Source organism: Tinamus guttatus, unplaced genomic scaffold (genome assembly GCF_059628265.1).
Source record: "Tinamus guttatus ecotype Peru unplaced genomic scaffold, ASM5962826v1 Tinamus_guttatus_pri_ptg000327l, whole genome shotgun sequence".
Classification (NCBI taxonomy): Eukaryota; Metazoa; Chordata; class Aves; order Tinamiformes; family Tinamidae; genus Tinamus; species Tinamus guttatus.
In genome coordinates, this window is record NW_028288861.1 from 9,241,845 (window position 1) to 9,262,194 (window position 20,350).

Genomic DNA, 20,350 nt, shown 5'->3' on the forward strand with positions numbered 1-20,350 from the left:
AAGCCAGGGAATAAGGTTTGTAAAACAGCCCAGATTAATGAGGCTGCATATACATCTTAATAGCTTTTGTGTGTGCACAGTACTTCTTATGCATTTGTGAGTGGAGCATATTGCTGTAGTTTATGGGCTCTGTTTATTCCTCTTACCTGGTCTATCAGCATGTGATCATGTTTCTCTCTAGTTCTCTGCGCTTGCATTGCTGTGTGATGCACACAAAATCTCCTTCTGTGGCAGTAACTATTTATGCCCTATGTAAGTGAAATTCTTCATGTGAGTATCTGCAGTTTTGAAAGTGTGATCTGAATGTGGAATCTCTTTATGCCTGAGTTTTGTTGCCAATAACGGCTGGTATACTTTTGTATGAGCTAAAACCATCACTTGGGTGCTGGCTCCTTAGGCAATGGAGGCCTATATTTCCTCACAGTGTTGAGGGAATTTCATTTTGCTGCTATATATAAGAATTCTGGTGAAGTAATTAACAGAGGCCCCCAGAGGCCTGGTTATGAAAACAAGGCTCCACGTGCCAGCTCCAGAAGAACCGTGCACTCCTTGCAAACTCCTCCAGGCAAGGAAGATATTGCAGGTGCAAAGGGAACATAACCCAGGGCAGGGGAGAGCGAGCCCTGAGCAGGGCAGTTTCTCAGAGTCCTGGAAAATGGCTTTTGCAGAAAGCAGGCAAACACAGCAAGCTAGAGATCTAGGTTTCAGACGGCATCACAGAAGAAAAGGGCATTGCTCCCATCTACACTGAAGGTTAATTTTTAAACTACGTATGAAAAATCCATTAAAAAGCATTTGACTTCTATAAGGCCAGTGGCCTGCATCATCTTGTATTTGGGACACAGGTAGTACTCAGAAATTCCCCTTACAGAGTTTCCCCTCTGTTCCCTCTCAGCGCTTCTCCCTTCCTTTCCTTATCCAGTTTCTCTTCCATCTCTCTGACGCGGAAATGCTGCGGCTGCGGCTCCTGCTCTCCTCCTCTCACCCCCCTCGTCTGCTGTCAGCCATTTCACTTGGCTTTTTGTGCTCTTGCATTCACCAGAGCTGAATTCAGTGACAGCCCCTTGGCAATTTCCCTTTGCTGGTGACTCAGGTAATTGGATCTGGTGCCTTGGGGAGCTGCCAGGAATGATGTCACAGCTCCGCAGAAAAAAATACCCTATGTAATTGCTTGATACACTAGCTAATGTCTCATCCTGGTGGAGGGAGGAACTCTGAGTGTGATGTTTGCCAAGATTTCAGAGACTCAAGACTCTGTGGTCGAGGTGAATAAAGAATTATCTTCATTTCTTGTTTACACAGGCTCTTACTTGTTTACTATGTGCCCATTAATTGCCCCTAGAGCCATGAGTCTGAGTGTTCATAATAAATACCGCAAAACCTTTATGAAAAGGGAAGGGCTGTGAATCCTTCATTAAACAACAGAAAATGAGAATGAAACACCAGTACAACACAAGAATGAACAGCTCTGCATATGATGGTGTAACTCTGCATCAGGGATTATTCACTGCTTTTAGCATTTGTCTACATTTATATTTAAATGCACTTGGATTCTTCAGGGGTTCCAAAATTGCAGGAAGGCCTCTCTCTTTTTTCCAGCTGCAAGAGGGGGATTTGGAGGACAGAGTAGGAATCAGAAGGGGTCACAGTTGCTCTCAGGATAGATATCAGAGTGTATCTGAAACCCATTAAGCGAGGCAGCAAGATGAGAATGTGCTAATGGATGATTCTTGCTAGCACACTAATAAAATGGAACTGAAGCTTTCTGGCTCATCCCTGCACTGCTCCATTTTGTTTGGAAGAGAAACTCTCTGGAGTTCAACATTCATAAGGAGTTTACTGTTCCAAGTCCTGCTTTTCAGATGTTTTATGTTGATCTTCCTTCTTTTGTCGACTTAAAGAGCCCAGCCAGCAAGAATCTGGCAGGGCGAGATGTTTGGGCCTCAGCTTTCTTCCCACAGCTCATCTGCAAGGCTGAATCCATTTGCTAGAGGTATTGATTGTTTTGCCAAGAGGAGGTGATAGGAGGATGAGAATTCAGAAAGGAAATGCCTGATTGTCTTCACTGCATGAAACATTATCCCAAAGGAAAATGGGACCTGGATGTGACACGGTACTTGCAAATTCCTCCAAAAGCCTCAAAAGAAAATTTCAAGGTCTCGTCTGCAACTCCAAAATGAGCAAAGATGGTTTTCCTGCAATAGTGTTTTTGTCCTCTCCAATACTGCAGCTGCAGTGATGTTGAACAACTTACAAACCTCAGCAAATCCTGAGAAATAATCAATCATTTTTAGGTAGGTCACATTCTCCAGCTAGAAGAGATCAATCCTGACTTTCCACCACGCTCTGTCCAATTCAGCAGATGGTAATAACTGTTCCAGTGAGCTGGTTCTCACACAAGCACAAATATCACATTTCTCAGCTCTCTGTTGTAGCTGTTTGTTCAGGCAGGTCACCAAAGCTGGGTTAGCTCTCTTGTTGTTTTGTGTAATGTCCTGGTATTTCTAATCCTGCCTGTCCAGGTTATCCCATGGCCTCCTGTGGCCTTTGTGAAGCGATGAAGTTTCCTGCCTTAGTCCAGGACTCCTGAAGTGACTGAATCACTGTTTAATTTCCCATTTAGCTGGCAGCCCTGTGCAGCACCTAGATATTCTGGGTGGCTTGGAAATAACTCCATTGGAGTCTGGAATAAAGGCAATAGGTCTTCAGTTCTCTTCTCCCCAGACTTTTACCTCCTCATACTCTGCCTCCTGATAGCCAGGTTCTCACAGCTGTAGAAAGATGACAGCAGCACTCCACTTTAAAGTGTCAGAGGTCTTGCTAGGGACAAGAGGTACACCTGTCTCTGTCCTCTCTTTAGTATTTCATCTTGAGCAGTTGTCTGTAGTGGGCTTGTCCCCCTGACCCTCCTTTGGCTTTGCTGGCACAGCTAATACCCATAGGGGTGCTTCAGCTACCCAGCAGGTTGGTAGGTGCTTCCTAAGTTGCTGGGGGACCACCACTGGCCAAAGGGCAATAGGCAACAACGAAAAGAAGGCAAATAATCCACCCATTCCTACCATGATCAGTATTTTCATCACTTTGTTATTTAGGGAAGCTAAGCACTATGTGGAGAAGTAATTTGCTCAGGCCCTGGGGAATCTCCCTCTTTCCCTAATGCTTACACAGGCAACTCACGCAGCAGCGACTACCTCTTTTGACAATTCCAGGTCGGCACATACAACTTTCCTAGTAGTACATCCAGAAACAATAAACAAAAATGTATGATTTGGGGCATGATACACAAACATAAATCATTTTATCCTCCAGATTTCTTCCTGGGTCTCCTAACATATTCAAGTTAAGTCATTCAGAGATAATCCATGTATTTATGGATCCTGATCCCATATCAGGGCAGTAGTATCGCAGAGAATTTGGAAACAGCATTGTGGAGCTGGTGCGAGTACTGAGAAAGGTATAACTAAAAGGAGAGCACATAGAATTAACAGGGAATACAAACTTTTCCCAGCGGAAGAAGTGGGTCCAAAGGCAGGCTGGCTCCAAATCATTTTAGGAGACTCCAGTCTGCCAATCTGAAGGCAGGGTCAGCATATAGGAGGGGGCACTGAGATCAAACTACCAGATAGCCAAAAGACACACCTGACTACACACTGAGCCCTAGGGCAGAGAACAATTGCAGCAGCTGACTGCCTCCGTAAGCCCAGAGATCAAAGAGCAAAACATTATTAATTACTAGCATAATAATCGTAAGTGTGGTACCTAGTAGTCCTGGTCATGGACCAGTACCCCACTATGTTAGCTGGTGTGCAAACACAGAAGAAAAGAATGAATCCTGCCCGAGGAACTCAGAGTTTGGATATTAAATGTGAAACAGCTAATACACGAATGAAGGGAACAACGAAAAGGTAGAGCCAAAGCCAAAGGAAAGCTGCTAAGGAATCTCGACCAACAACTGCTGGGTTTCACTGAGGCAGGTACTGAATTGTCTGTCAACAAGCAGGTTTGCCTAAATATTTTGTATAGTGCACTCTTGTTCTTTCAGTTCAGTGAGATGGTTCATACAAGTGTCACATATCCATGGCTTGTCTCTTGAAAAACATCAGCTGAAAATGTGTTTAGGTTATGCTTTGTGTAAGAGAACGGGCATCTTCGTTTGGAAAAAAAGCTGGTTAAACAGTGTACAGTGCAGGAGCTCTCCAGTGTTGCCATGCTTGCCAAAAGTATTGTCTGTTCTTATGCTGCCCAGGGCAGTGGAGGCAACGAGCAATTTCTCCCTGCCGGCCCGGGTGAAATGAGTTATTTGTTCTCAGTGTAGTTCCCATTGTTCCCACGTTCCAAAAGCCACATCATACCTGGCACCACTTGCTCTCAGAGGAGTGATCAAAGATTGAATAAACTATGCAGGCTGCGTTCTCTGATGATGGCTCCAGGACAGGTTTGACAGTTACTGGCACTGCTGGGTTTGGAGGTTGCCCTGTTCCTGTTTCTGCTTAATGGAAAAGGATTTCAGGTACCTCTCAGCAATGCTCAACTGTGCAGGGATCAGAAAGTGACATGTCCCTGTAGCAGAACAGCTGTCCCTGTGTTACTTCTTTGTCTTCCATAAATGACATCATCGATTCCACATTTAAAATAACAAAAAAGAGATCATGTTCTTACAAATTTCTCTAGTCCATTTTATGATTCCCAAATGGCGATATTTTTAATCGTTCTCTAGTATGGCTACATGAGGGACTTACAATGTTTCAAACATTAATTAATTTAATCTCACTATATTCAAGACGAACCACTATTATCCCTGTATTACAGAAGAAGATGCTGTTGCCTCAAACACAGCATGACTTATTGAAAGCCACACAGGCAGTTGATGATGATACTGGAATTTGAAAGCAAAAACTATGACTCTCAAAACTGTTTTTTTTTTTTTTTCAGATCTAGGCAGTTAATTCTCCCACTCTCATATGATTCTCTTATAACCACATCTGTGAAAAAATCTTACTTAAATGCTTCCTTTTAATCTTTCTGATGTCTCAAAATCCTTATTTTGTGATGGTCACACTCACATTTTTTTTTCCCCAAAGCTCTAACATCCTCCTTAGTAGTGATATTTTTCTCCTTTAACAAGAGATTCCAGACACTTTTGGGAGATCTTTCAGTTTATATCTATGTCAGGCTGCTGAATAAAGCCTAATCTTCAGTATCTGAACATCTCATAATCTTTAAAATATTTATTATGACAATATCCTGTGAAGTAGGCAAATATTATTCTCTCCTTTTTACAGATAGGAAGTAGAGACACAGAGGGACTAATCATAATATTGCCTGTGCAAAGCATTCATGTACCAAGAGTCAAGGACTAAAATAATGAGACATTTTAAAATACTACAGTTGCTGTCACTTTTCTTAGTAGTCTGATTTATGAAATTGTTAAGGGGTCAGATTTTTCACCTTTTATCTGCTGTCATGAGGATTAAAGTGTATTCATTTAATAAATCTTGAAAGCCCAGAGTCTCATGACTCTGGGAACACCAGCCTGAAGGACAAGTGCCCCAAAAGAGCCCTTGGCATCTTTTGCAGAATGACCACAAGGAGATAGCCCAGCAGCAATTAGGAGGAGAACTGCCTCAGCAGTTTACTCCTCATAGTGGCCCTTAAGGAAACACATTTAATGAGGGCAACTCTGATTTGTATGGTACTATTTTTATCAAATGCTCATGTGCTTTTCCTAAATATAATCTGCAGCTGCCACTGTCGGAAGCAGAATAACTAAGCTAGATGGACCATTAATCTGACCCAGTTGGCCATTTCTTATAGGCTTATAAAGCATAGGGAAACCCATAAACCCCTTTAGATTTCTCAAACACAAATCCATTGCTAGCAGATTTGATTAGCACAGGGAAGTTTAAATCCACTAAAAAGAATGTCTTTTTGAAATAGAAACCTGTGAAACTTCAACTTTTTTGTAATCCTTCTTTATTTTTTTAGCTTTTGCTTTATACTATATTCGAGTGAAGTAATTTCATTGTATCTCCTTGAACTTCCTGATGCCGTCATTGGTCATGACACAGGAACTACACACGGACCTGTGATACACAGTGAATGTAGAACACAGCTCTGCAGCTTTTCTTCATATGACTAGTCCTAATAAAGAGCCACATAATCTCCTTTCAGTCAGAGACTGCAGGCTCTGTTCCTAAATGATTAATTGCCATGTCTGGACACCAGAGTGTCTCAGCAGAGGTATGTAAAAAAGACAGTTATCAGTATATCTGTGTTAGGGATTAAAAATCAGAAGTTACTGGGTGCCTACACAAAGAAGTATTTAGAGCCTGCATGGTCTGGTTACATGAGTAAAACTGATTATGTGTCTCTGGGAACAAGACTATTAAGGAATGAAGAACTTTGAGGCTGGCAAGCAACTCAACAGCTACTCGCAGATGAACTGAAGTACTCACCTAGATGCATTTTATAGCCAAAGAAAGAGAATGGCTGCCCCTAAAGGCATTTCATCCTATGCTATTTTATCCCATCTATTTCAGAAATTTATCTTAGGAACAGGCAAACTGCCCTTTTAATACAGATTACAGAAGACATCTAAGAAAATAATTTATACAAGATCCTAGTATTTAGCCTGCTAATGTTAGGTGAGACGTATCTCACCCTGAATCTCTAATTTTGATTTTTGTTTAATAAACACCAGAACACCACAAAAGTTCTAGCACACTGGAGAATGCAACCTGGTGGGTGCAGGTACTTACAACCTTGATAGGGTGCTATGTGGCTGCAGTGCTTACCCTGACATTAGTTCTGAGCAGACTGGGATGCAATTAGTGAAGTAAAAGAAGATGGTGGCACTAGTAATACCAAGCAACACAACAATGTGGAATATCTCATCTCATCAGAAAACTTCACATTGTTTTTGATGAATTTACAGATTTGGTTGATAAAGTAACTGGTCGTGATATAATGTACTTTGGTTTCTGTAAGGCATCTGGCTTCATCCTCTATGGCATTTGACAAAAATAGCAATACACAAATCAATGTTGGCCTTATTAAACAAATTACATTCCTCTCAACTGGTATATCATAAAAAATATAACTGCAAATGGGAAATCATCGTCATGTGCAAGTCATTGTAGTAAGTCCTTAAGAAATCTGTTTTAGAGGCAAAACTACTCAATACTTCTATCAATTAACTAAGGGAAAAATAGAGAATCAATTTACATGACAAAAAAAAATTGGCAGGGAAATAAATAATGATGGGACATGGTAGCTATAAAGATCCATCTGGAGAGCTTGGTAAGGCGGGTTCATCTGAACAACATGTGTCTGACTACAGCTCAACACAGAGCCATATATCGAGCAAAAGAGTTTCCAAAACAGGGAAGAGTCTTCCAGAAATGCAAAGACCCTGAAAAGTATTTTGAAATCATGACAGGTAACCAAATATACATCCTTCAGAAAGGATGGTGATAAATTGGAGAGAGTTCTGAAGCAAGTAAAGGCATAACTTCAGATTTGTAAAACATACCTCCCTGACAGACTTAGGATGCTAAATCTGTTATTATTTAGGGTAACTTGATTACAGTCTCTGAGTGCTTACGTAGGAACAAATTTTGACAGTACCTGCTATATCATTTGTAAGAAAAAGGCGTAAAAAATTGGAGGTTTGAATCAGCCACTAGGCAAACTTAGATAAACACGCACACAAAAAAGGTTTAAAGTGCCTAGAATAAAGTGGGTTTTCTCCTGCTTAATTTTGAGTTCTTTAACTGAAGAGGACACTTAAAAATATGGTCTCCCACAACAGAAGTTATATGACTGATACAGAAACATCTAGTGAGGATCTCTGGCTTGTGCTAAACTGAGCACAAAATGACCTCTACAGTCTTCATTCTGTTTGATGGGCAGTTGATGTTAAAGGACCTGGGGGGTCTTGAGGTCTTGGGGTCTGAGCCAACTGCCCTCACACCACCAATTCACTAAGTTGAACAATGATTCATAATAGAGGAGTAGAGAATTCGAGAGAATACAATATGATTAGAAACACATTGATCTTCTCTCTCTTTTGGGAAACAGCATAACCTCTCTCCAGCCTAATTAAGACCTGTCGATCTTCTATCACAGCCACAACGCAGCTACCACTGCTGTGGCGGGTGTACAACGTAGACCAGCACCCAGGCAGCCCATACCTAGGTGGGCTCATCAGAGGTGGCCGTTACCTGAGTCAGCAGCCACTCACAGCAATTGTCTGCATAGCGAGGCAGAATTTCTCCAGGGCAACTTTTCTGAATCTTTTAACAGTAGCCCTTATCTTAGGGCAGTAAATTAACCTTTCATAAGCTTGTCCCATGACAAAGGCAATTTAACATCTTTATCAAGAGGTGTAAACAAGGGATTAAGAACCTTGTGTTCGGCCATAAATATTGAACATGGTTATCTGAGATTTTGATTTTTAAAACTTTGATAAATCAAAACCTACTTCGGCAGCAGAAGGTATTGCTCCCACTTACCTGAAATCTGTATGCTTGAACTGGGGGCCTGGTGCCTGCAACAGTACAAAAATCAGCTGAGAAGAGGATGTCAGGATGGCAGAGGCTCTGACCGTTGCTTCTTGACAACCAGCACTTGTGCTCTCCTCTCACTCCTGGAGAATGACACAGTGACAGCTGCAGCCATGGAGGCACAGGAGGGCTATTTAGGAAAGAAAGAAATAATAAAATTGCTCTCTGGAAATGCAACATAGGTTTAAAATTATTTTGCATTATATATGTATGTGTTTGTGGGAGGAGAGGGTATTTTTTTAAGCAGTACTATTTCTTTATTTGTGCGCAGGGAGGAATATTTGTGCAGCTCTTTCCCTCTCTCTCTCTCTGAATATCTGATGAGCCTGTGTCCTAGGTATGTGTGTGTCTGTGTATGTGCAGGGATTTCTTCTACTCCTTTCATGTTTTATAGACTCTATGACAGCTGTGACTGCTGATTTGAAATGACCCCAAGTCAGACACCGAGCAGCCCTTTGAAATGAATTCATCCCTGCGTTATTTTGATTCTGAGATTTGATAGGGGTTGGGTTTTTTTTCAGTTGCTATTGCTGCTACTGTCGCAAGCTCCAGCGCACATGCTGCAGTTTAGTTTCCCCTGCCCGTGTGACACGTACCACTCAAAATGATAGGCTTGTGGCTACAGATTTTGCCAAGAAGGCTCTGGAAGTCACACCACGGCAGGAATCAGTCTTTCATCTTGGCTGGCTGCAACAGAAAACTTCATAGCTGCTGGTACTGAATCCCTTTGCCCCTGATAATTTTCTTCACCACCTTCCCTTCATTTGCCCGCAGTTCTGTCTTGTGCTTGTGTCTTGTCCTGTACACAGCCGTCAGATTAAAAATCTGTTGCCAGAGATGCCTTCCCTCTTCCAGAGACATTCTGATTGAAATCTCAAGAGCAGTTCAGATATACAATTTGCTCAAGGTGAAGTTTTCCAGTAAATCTCGCCCAAGTATCTGCACACAGGCGAGAAGCTCGGAGTTTGGAAGCCTCAGTAGGCTCTGTCCTGACCTGCATGTGTATGGACGCAAGACAAAGTTGTCCCTAGGAGAGGGGGCTATGTCATTTTGAGAGACAGATCGACAGCCATTGCTTAACATGATCGTGTGCCCCTACTCTGAGATTGTAAGAAATGCTATAGAGGGCTATTGAAAAAAAATGACTTTGCAAAATTGGCACTTAATTAAAACATCAGGAAGAAAAATCTTATTTCAGCCAAATAGTTAAGTAAATAGAAAGCAAAGACATTTAGGACTGGAAGGACTCTCAGAGACTGCTCTCATTCCAAGGCTGGATACCTTAACAAGCACCCACAGAGCTCTGACTCATCTGTTGTGGAAAAACACTAAGGATGGGGTTGCCACTTGCCTTTACCACATCAGTTTTGGGCCATTTCTCTGTTAATCACAGGCTTTTAAATACTGATCTTTGACTAAGACCAGTACACACCTGTATGGAGCCTCCCTTTTAAATGCTGCCTCCATTTGACAGCAAATTATTTACTAAGAATTCTTCTTTAAAAATAATTTTTCCACAACTGTGCACCAGTTTTATGATTTAATTTACACTGCATTTCTGCAGTATGCTCAGACAAAGGTCAGATGAAACACTGTTGAAATCCTCACTGAAATCCAGACATAAACACCTATTATTCTGCCATTCAGTGTTAGGCAGTTACGCTGTCAAAGAGGGATTTAGATTGCTTTGACATTATTTGTTCTTAACAAATAAATCCAGGTTGTCCTAGATTACCTTGATATCCTCTAGGTGCTTATGAATTGATTATTTGATAATTTATTCTAGTATCCTTTTAGATATTGAAGCCCACTGACTTGCTTACAATATCAAAGTCTGATTTTGCTCCTTTTTAAGCTCGGTACTTTCCTGCCCTCTATTAATTCTCTGTAGCCTCTTCATGTGTGTGTTAATGTTGAGAATGTGATTAAGTGCTTTGCTCACAGTGATGTTGCGAGCAACCCCTGCCTCACGCTCCACGGTGAAGCATCGCTTGTGAATACATTACTGACCTGGAGCTCCCCCGTGCAGACTGAATGCTGTGAATTGTTCTGCCTTCAGAAACACCCTGTGCTCATTTGATTCAGGACAATCATTAAGACTGAGTTTCTTATTTCACTACTCCCGAGTACTCCTTCAACGTGGCGCAATATCGTATGTAAAATTAAATCTTGCTAACACGAAACTTCACAAAGGCATTTTTGATTGAATCTGTGCTGTGGAATAGGGATATACCGCCATTTTGCAAGTGAAACACTTTGTGTATAGAACAGGGAAAGAGATTTTACCTGGATTCCAATGCAGTATAGCAAAAATAAAAACAGCTGGTCCTGCCATAGGTGATATAGAAACCACTAATACTTTATGCAAGGAAAATCCAAAACATTTTTCGTCTATTGGTAAAACTAGAGTCTACAAACAGCACTGTCTAGCTTGCATTGTGCCACAGGAAGATTTGATAAGGAAATGTATCGTTCATTGTTGGTTCAATGATCTGCGCTGCAAAATGTTGGTGGATATGTGCATTTTTGTTAGATTTTTATGTTTCAGTTTTAAGGTATAGTATGTTCCAGTACAGCATGAACCAATTAATGATTAACTATCCTTTTTAAAACCTTTATGACACTGATACTGAAACAGTGACACAACACCACCAAGAATTACAATCCTATTACAATCCTATCAAGTCTCCTGGACAAAAGGTTTGTGGGGCTTCAAAGGGATGCGCCTGGGAATAGAGGAAGCTCTTCCCTTGCCGGCCCCTTACTCTGTCACGAGTATAGTTTTATATAAAAGGGAGCTGGAATGTGTCCCTTGTGAAACTTTGGGCAGAGGCAGAACAAAATTCAGCGTATTTGGGCTTCTCTTTCCCCCGATCCAGCTTGTTCTCCTCCCTCACTGACACCAATCCAAATACCATGGACTTGAAACCACGCAGCTCTGAGAAACTCAGCTCCACTTTGGAACTTCTGAGTGGTGCTTCTCCTTGGAGGGAGGACAGAGCTGCCAGAGCACATGGCTCCAGCCCAGCTCTGCAAGAGGAGACTAGTAGCAAGAGGATGAACATTACGAGAAATAAAAGTCTTGTAAGACATTCAGGGTGCTATATGACATGGACCACTGCTGCCAAATGCTCTTTAAATGGCATCAGAAAATAGCTAGGGTGCTGGTGCTTTGTGCCTCTTATTTTTCTTATATGCTAGACTGAAAGTCTGCACAGAACCAGGCAGGCCTGAACTGTCTAAGCAGGCACATCCCTACATATACTGCTGGTTTTGTATTGCACTGAAAGTTCTTTCTCCACATGCTCCTAAACTCTTCTTCTACAGTATACAAGCCAGTAGTCTGAACTTCTTTCCTATTTCTTGGGAAAATTGACTTCTTTTTCTTCATCATAATTGATTTAATTGTCATTTTCAAGCTGTCGCTTTCCTCACTCCATCTTTCTCATTGATTTATCCCTTTTCACTCATGCTTTCTTTTTATCTCCTTTTCTTTCAATAAAGCCGGAGAAGGGAGATTTACTTCACCTTCAGGCAAAGTAATCTGTAAAGCTGTGGGCCTGCTGTAGAGAACGCCTTGTCTTTCTCTATATCAGGGTTCAGAGGAATAGTCTATCAACATGCAGAGAAAGAGGCTTTTCTGAGATATTCTGGGATAGTTCCATAGAAGGCCTTGAAAATAAATGTCAATGTAAATGACAAATGAATTGATGTAAAAAGTACTGGGGAGAAAGTTGAAGCCTCCTGGGGCTCTTCAGATAAATTCTTTGAAGGCAGAGGAGCAACTATCCATGTCCATCATATGCAAATAAACATTTTTACAACCTGAAGGTATCAATTTCATAGGCTCTCTGAAGCTTTGAGGTGGAAAAAAAAGTTATGTTAATGCTAACAGCAGCAAACAGTGCAGACAGTTCCAGGAGAATGAAGACAGAAGTCCTCTCCCTATCTGTGAGCAGGAGGAGGCCATTCCTCAGTGCTGCCAGCACTCTCCATTCCAAGATCAAGCCTGAAGCCCTGTTGGGGACTGTCTGAGCCTTCTGTGATGGATGGATGCACTGGGAAGCAATTCTTTATGGGCCAATCTACTACCCTGTTTGCCTACGGAAGTTATGACACCAATTAATAGCTTGGAAGAGGTGATTTTTTCACGATGGTATCAGTAGGACTGACTGAACTACAGCATCAGAGCAGATCAGAGCTTGACCTCTTCAAAGGCAGTGTTAAGCTGCCCAAGCTGCTCCCGACCACCTTTTACTGGCCACAGCTGACATGGACCTAAATTGCAAGTGATGACTGATTTTTACAACACATCTGAGGGATCTTGTGATACCAAAAAGCCCATAATTGGACAAGGGGGAATGCTGTATAGCCTCTTGAATTCGAAGGGTACTTTCTGCATATGGTTAGGCTCATGGTGACAAGCAATACCAGAGAAACCTTCCTGTAGCATGAAGAGTAAGTCACTCTAGTGGCATAGAAACACTCTTGGTGTGCACAAAAGCATGCCACAGATATTGCAATGGCACAGATCTTTTTAGGAACAGCATGACTGTAGCTGCATATCCTGGATGTGATGAGCCTCACCATACAGAGCTTTTCACCATCCATACAGGCACACTGTGCTAACACCTAATCACAAGCCACATACAGCTTCCAACTCGGCATAAACAAGTAACTAGGAAACTGCATGTCTACAGTGCATTTTCCCTCTTTTTCTCAATACCTAAAACATCACTTATGTTAAAGTTACAAAAATCTCACCTGGGTACAGGTGTGGCTTCTTACAGTGAAGTTTCCAAGAGCTTTTTCAGTTTTATAAGGACCAATACTTTCTTTGAGTCCTCCAGGCTCTCCTTACACATGGTGTAATGGAGGTTACCCACAAACCTTTTGGGCAATTTAGAATTTACTCATTTTGCTGTAAGTACATATGGATTTCCTACCAACTTTCTGAAAATATTTAACAGATGATATTTCCACATCTGATTTTGACTATACTTACATTTGTCTACAATAATAGACTTAATATAGTGAGAGACTATTTCTATACTGATTTCGGCAGAACTAGATTTAAATACACTACTGATCTTAATGCAATATTTAAAACTCCCTTTGGGAAACAGTCACAGCTATCTATTTTCTCCTGGGGAAAGGAGCTGTCTGTGAGGATCTCAGAAAATGCCTCCCTTCTGAGCTGAATTTGTTCCAAAATTCTGGCAGGTCCATCTTAGCTAGGCCACTTGTCTGCAGACACAACTGCCTGCCACAGTGGCCAGGACCATCTCACTGTCTGCTGGGCCTCTCCCATCTGTCTACACCCATTGCTCGTCTCCTTTCTCACACTTCCATAGAGAGCCCTTCACAACAGAGAGCTCTTCCAGTATTAAGGTATACTGTGGTCTTGGTCCACACTTAGGACTCTGAGGTGCTAGTGGGAAAAAAGCCACTTTGAAACTAAAGCACTCTGAAATCTAATTTTGCAATGCTTAACTGTGAGCTTTATACCCAATAGAGAGTTGATAAAGAGGAACAGGGAGACTGGGATCTGGAATTACTAGTTCTATTATTAAATGTTACCATGGTTAGTTATTCATGTAGAATTAGTGATGCGTCTGATGTAGAAGAGAGAAGAAGACAGGTCCTGTACCCTACAGCTCTAAACAGCCTAGATCTGAGTGGAGAGATCTGAAAGCCTGAATGCATCTAGTTTGTTAAGTGTCAAACACGGAGCAGGAGACAAGGGTAACTGCAGTGTCTGAGGAAGGGGAGTACCCAGGGCAGAAAAATGGTAGAATAAAAAGATTTTATAGATGAAATTGGGTGAAGGAATATGCAGGATGCACGTGAGGAAGCATTCCCTCCCTGTGGAATCTAGGAGGACGTGGACTTCTCCGGAAAATTAGACTGGGCCTAGTGAGAAGTGTCATTAATTCAACTCAATTTTGGGCCTCAGAAATGCTAGGTGCTCATTTTACTTGTCTGTAGCTTGCATGCGTTTATTTATTGTACAGTGAAGGGAACAGTCCTGCAAGGAACGCAGGCCCTACGTTGGCAGCGTGTTCCTTCCTCATAACATCTCCAGCTCTCTGATCTAAAACCAACAGGATGAAACGTGCAAGTGCAAATGGAAAGAAAACTTTGTGCAGAATTACAGGTTTAACGCACCTCAGTGGGAGCAGGGGTGATGAGGGCAGCTCTCGGCGCGGGAGGCAGCGTTAGCCCTGCAAAGCGGCGCAGAGACCCGCGGCGGGTCGGCGGCGGCTGCCTCGCCTGGCTGCGCGCGGCCAGCAGGCTGTGTTCTCGGTCCGAGCTGGCCCAGCTGCTGCTCCCGCTCCATGACGCGCCTGTGTGCGCTCCATGACTATAGAAGGAGCAATCAGTCAGCTCCCAGGAATCTTAGCAACAGCCGCGTCCCCAGAAAAGGCCTGCAGCAGCTGGAGCGGTGATGACTCAGCAGCATGGGCTCGCTGGCCTCGCGCTGATCCCTGGCAAGCACTGCAGGCCAAGCGCTGCCTCCCTTGTTTGGGTCAGTGCTTTCTCGCTGGCACCGGGAGACGAATTCCTGGATCCTGCTGGTCTTGGCGTTAGAAAGCAACCAAAAATGAGCCGATAGCCGCGGCCAAAAAAAGTTTTTGTTCTCTACTTCAACGGCAAAAAAAAAAAAAAAGGAAAAACAAAAACAAAGAGCCATAAAAATCCCAGAATGCTGTTAGCAAATTAGAAGGGAGGAGAAGAAGGGTGCAGTGGTGGATGCGCTGGGGGAGATGGTGGCAAGGCAGGGGCCCCCCACACCTCCTGCTCCGTGCAGTCGGGGCTGGGCTTGAGACTACACAAAACATCACTAGAAGGTTTGTTTATTTTATGTAACGAGGGTTTGGAATGTGATCTTGAGTAACTCTTTTGACATTTCACCTAGTTTAAGTCACTGGTGCAAAGAATCCGTGTGGCCTCAAGTTGTTTTTGCCTCCGAGGACAGTATGTTTGCCTGGTGCAGGCTCACCAGGGATTCTTCCTGCAGGAATCCCACAGACGAGCTGGGTGCAAGGCCGGCCCGCGGAGATGCGGCTCATGGCAGCCGCGCGGCCGTGAGTGGGGCTGCGGGAGCAACATCGTGGCCGCTGCGCTGCCAGCCCTGCGCGAGGCCCTCCGAGGGGAGAGAGGGGGCGAGGAGGGGAGGAACAGGGCACCCTACGCCTGGGTTTTCTGGCAAATGGCTGCCAGGAAGCCTGCACGCTGGTTCCGTGCCGTGCTCGAGCTAGCCCTGTCAGTCCCTCCCTTTCGCGAGCGCTAGAAATTTGCCCCAAAAACAAAAACACACACATGTGCGTGTAACAATCTGCCTTCTCAGCAGCAGCACCACCCCGGCATCGCTGGCCTCATTACTCGGAGCAGGAAATGAGTAAAACATAAATGACTTGGAAGGAGCCAGGAGGGGCCGCTTCTCTCCCCCGTTCCCTGGCAATGGCCGCGTATAGTTACAGTTTAATCTTGGAAATGCCAGACAGCTGTTCCCGGTCGCTAGGCGACGGGCACACATTATGCAGATGTCGGGGACCTCAAATGTCTGCCGGAAATTACAGCTCATGTTGTGTGAGAGGAGATGTGCATTTCCCTGTCTGGGGAGCCCAGCGGGAGCCCGGCTGCCCCCACGCGCTCCCCACCCTCAGGTGGGGCCGCCAGGCTCTGTCCTGACAAAACCCGGCTAAGAAACCAGCACGGCAGCAGAAAAATGGAAAATATCTCTGATTAAAAATGCTCCCAGCTCCGTGAATGCGGCGGGCGGCCGGCGCTGGCTGGTGCGGGTCGGAGCTGCGAGCCGCAGCGCGGTGGGTCCCAGTTACCGCCTCGGGCGGGCGGCCTGGCAGCGCTCCCCGCAAGGACGGGTTTCTGCTGGCTCGGTGCGGTGGAGGTCACCCCGTGAGAAGGGGACCTGGCGGGGAGGAACATGCGAACGCCCTGTGCAGGCGCCGACAGCTCTTTGGGGAAAGGCTTTGCTCCCCCTCGCCCGTAAACGGCCGAGTGTTTTGCAAATAAATGCCACATGGCCCCTACGTTGCATCAGGCCGGGGAAGGGGAGGAAGGGCCCCGCTGAGCGCACGGCGGGTCGCACCGGCAGTGTCGTGTTGCCGTGCAAAGGGCGGCGAGACTGCAAACTCAGCGCCATGGCGTTCCCCTGGCCCCCTGCCAGAGGGAAGCGCCTGTGCCCTGTTTAAATCCACGCACTTTGGACTGGAGAACCCTAGCAAAACACCAGGAACGTGGGAAGAGGGACGGGGCGTACTGTGGAACAGGTTATAAGAGGGTATTTTAAGCATAGGAGAGTTCTCTGGCTGCGTTCAGCTGCCCTGGGGAACGTCTGCCTGACTAGCAGGAGCAACACCTAAAATGCCTGTTGCCCTGAACGGCAGCGAGCACCGTGCCACATGGTCTGATTCCAGCATTACTCACCCCAAGGACTCAGGCGCTTCCCCACCCAGTTACATATGACCAGGAAATTATAGCTCGCGCGGCTCCACGCCTGGCTCGACGGCTGCCGTATCATATGATACGGAGCAGAGCGGCGTGGCTCATGAAACGGAGCAATGTGTTTACTGAAACTAATGCTTCGCGGAGCAGACAGGCTGGCGGGGTCAGAGTACCACTTTGTATCCTGAATGCATGCTGCCTCTTGCACACCTTGCTACTAATTAAAAATTCTTCTGTATTAAAAAAAAAAAAAAACGAATCTTTTTTTGCACTGCCTTCACTGCCCTCATTTTTCTTGCAGAAGCCTCCACAACCAGCCTTTGTGTGGCATAGGCACTACAATTCCTCATTCTTTCTTGTTCCATTCATCCAGTGTGTGGGCAAACTATTATTTCTTCACACTCAGCATTCACAAAATCCTTTTTCTCTACCCACTCTATCAAGGACCTCTGAGTCTCTCATCAGTGTCATTATAACATCCCCACTTCCTAAGATCTGATGTGCACCTTTCCTCCCTGCAGTACGCAGCATGTGGGGCTACAACGATCATCCCTATGGCATACGGCAGGATCTCACTCCTGTCCCGCTCTCCTCCTCTACTTGCTGCTAACACTGAGTTAAAGGACCTTGTGCTCATCATGAGGCTGACCAGCACAAAACTGCTCATGCATCTTTTTTGATATGTCTCCTCCTGTCTCCTCTACTAGCAAAACGTTTTTGTCTCTCTGTCAATCTCTTCACCTTCTTTTCATGCCACCTCTCCAGTACTTGCCGCTTTCTACTCCATCCTCCTGCAAAAGCATCTCTACTTAGGTCAGTTCTCTGCCACTAAGGAAGGAGATTTCTTACAGGCTTGCACTTCATCAAATCTAATTACCAGTAAAAGGCTTTTCTTCCAAAGACAGAATTTTTAACAGTTGTATCCAATAGAAATTCTCTGAAGTCAAACAATATACGAGCTCCTAGTGCAATCTTTTCCTGAAGTAAAAAAGAGAATCTTCTCTCTTGATCCCTTATTCTAATTAAGTTAGATATATGTGAGATAGCTCCTTCTCCATTGCATTTGCTCGAGTTTCTGCATCAAAAATTATATATGCATCTCACAGACATGTGTTACCACACACACTCGCTTCTCTATACGCAAGAATCATGTAACCACATAAGTCCTCTTTCTTTGCAAAACCAGATATAAATTTTAACTGCAGAGCCATATGCTTCTTATCACATCCTTTCCAATCTACATTGTTTTTCTTTCACCTTTCCTCCGTTTGTCTTTTTAGACCTTTTGCTCCTAAGGGCAGAGACTGGACTCTTCTCTGTGCCTGGACAGTGTCAAATGCCCTATGGGCATTACAGCAATTTAATTAGCTAATAAGTACTAACAGTCTGCATTAGTATCATGCTTCCTGCCATGTCACATCAGACCACTACTCCAGCCAGTCAAGTATCTCCTCTTTGTGCTCTGAAACAAGTTGTGACTCCAAGTAGGACACAGCCTGACTTCTGCTGTTGGGGTTTGCCCTCTATATTCCATTTCTTTTTGCACAACCTGTGGTGAGACTTTCTCATTCCAAGTGGATCCACTGTACCTCCAATGTATAAAGAGACTGTTGGATAATGTAGCTTGGTAACATATCTGTTACACTGGGGCTTGTCAAGCTGTTCAGAGGAAGGCAGGAACTCCACAGTGCTCCTTGCACTGCAGTGTTCTGGGATAGGGAAAAAGGGAAGGAAGAAGCAGGAGTGCTCAGTGATCCCCTCCTCTTGTACCTCCTAGCGTCAGGGGCAGACACCTTCCTGCAGTGATCATGGTTGCCAGAGCTCATCTCCTTCCTATAGGACCAAGCAAACTAAAAGCCTCACAGAATGGGTTTGATAGCTTTAATGTGGAAAGAATTGGGAATGTGACACTCAAACAAAGAATTTCAATTAAAAGGAAAAACCTCTGAGACGAGGTGCACACCTGTACTATATTTTAACAAAGATTTCTTATATATCTCATATTCCATACTCCAACACAAAAGCTTTTTTGTCTCATTTCAGCAGAGAATCCTACACTGCAGAGCCGCAGCAGGATGATTCAGTACACAACAAATAAAACATTTGGGAGGGGAGAAACAGATTACTCCTTAAGCTTTGTTACACACTGTTCATCTATCTACCCTTTCGTCTTTGAAATCTAACTCATCCTGCTCAGGAGCAGAAGGGCAACTTCAGGCAATGGAAGCAGCATGGAGAAGCCATAGGACTTAACCGCATCAGCCCTTGGGAAGGCCGCAGGGCACATGGAAAGCTCTCTGGAGCAGGCCGTAGCGAGGAAGCACGTGCAGCTGGAAGCCCTGGTGGACACGTGCAGAGGCTTCTCCTGGGAGGCGACACCGGGCTGGCTCTGCTGCTCCCTTCGCAGCAGCAGCCCCCAGCTGCGTGCCGAGACCCCAGGAGAAGCCACAGCAGTTGTGACGATAGCTGAAGACCCAACAGAGTCTATTCTGCCTTATGGGTATGCTGTCCCTGGAGTGGTGTAAAATTAACAGCTGGCAAATGACATCATACCTGGAATTAGTTCTATATTGCTGCAGTATATAAAAAGAAGATGCAGGTCATGCTAGAGTCACCCCTAAGCCATGTGAAGGAGACCTGTATTTTGGAATGATGGAACCTGGGTCCTCCTCCCTGAAAGGTGCGTGATCTGGTTGGTGGCAGAGATATCTGTTGTATACGGCCAATGATTCTGCACAAACAAATCAACTAAATGAACAAACTGGGTGATAAAGTAGAGGCAAGAACTGCATCACCCTCCTTAGGGTCATAAAAACTCATCTCTTTTACAACTGCTGAGTGCTTTGCCAATATCATGCCAAGGTGAGAGCAACGGGGGGAAGGGAAAAGATATTGGAAAGGAAAATAAATGGGCCAGGTAAACAGTGGTGCTGCTGCAGCAGCGGTTGTCATGGTGACCGGGGCGAAGAAGAGGAGGAGGAGGGAAGCAGATTGATCGATAGTCCTATGCTGGCTCATCTGGCTTCCATCCACGTGCTGCTACAGAGGGAGAGGAAAATCAAAGAGCCACACACAGGGCAGACAGGGCCTCGGACTCGATACCCGGCAGCGGCGCGATCAATAGCTTGTTGGAAGGCGGGTAATTGACTCCCGTTCTCCCCCGGAGAAAGCGCTGCCGAGACAGAGACGCGTTCGTTAGCTACCGACTCACAGCTCTACTTTATCACCCAGTTTATTCATTTAGCTGATTTGTTTGTTTGCTTGAGGTCCCCTCTCCAGCCTGATTTCTCAGGGTACCTGCCAAAGATGAGCACCAG

At 44.5% G+C, this 20,350-nt stretch overlaps 1 protein-coding gene across 1 annotated transcript in view; it reads right to left on the reverse strand.

Annotated features, from left to right (window-relative positions):
* ANGEL1 (angel homolog 1) overlaps positions 1 to 20,350 on the reverse strand; it is a 140,849-nt gene that overhangs the window by 79,710 nt on the left and 40,789 nt on the right. The window lies entirely within an intron of this gene.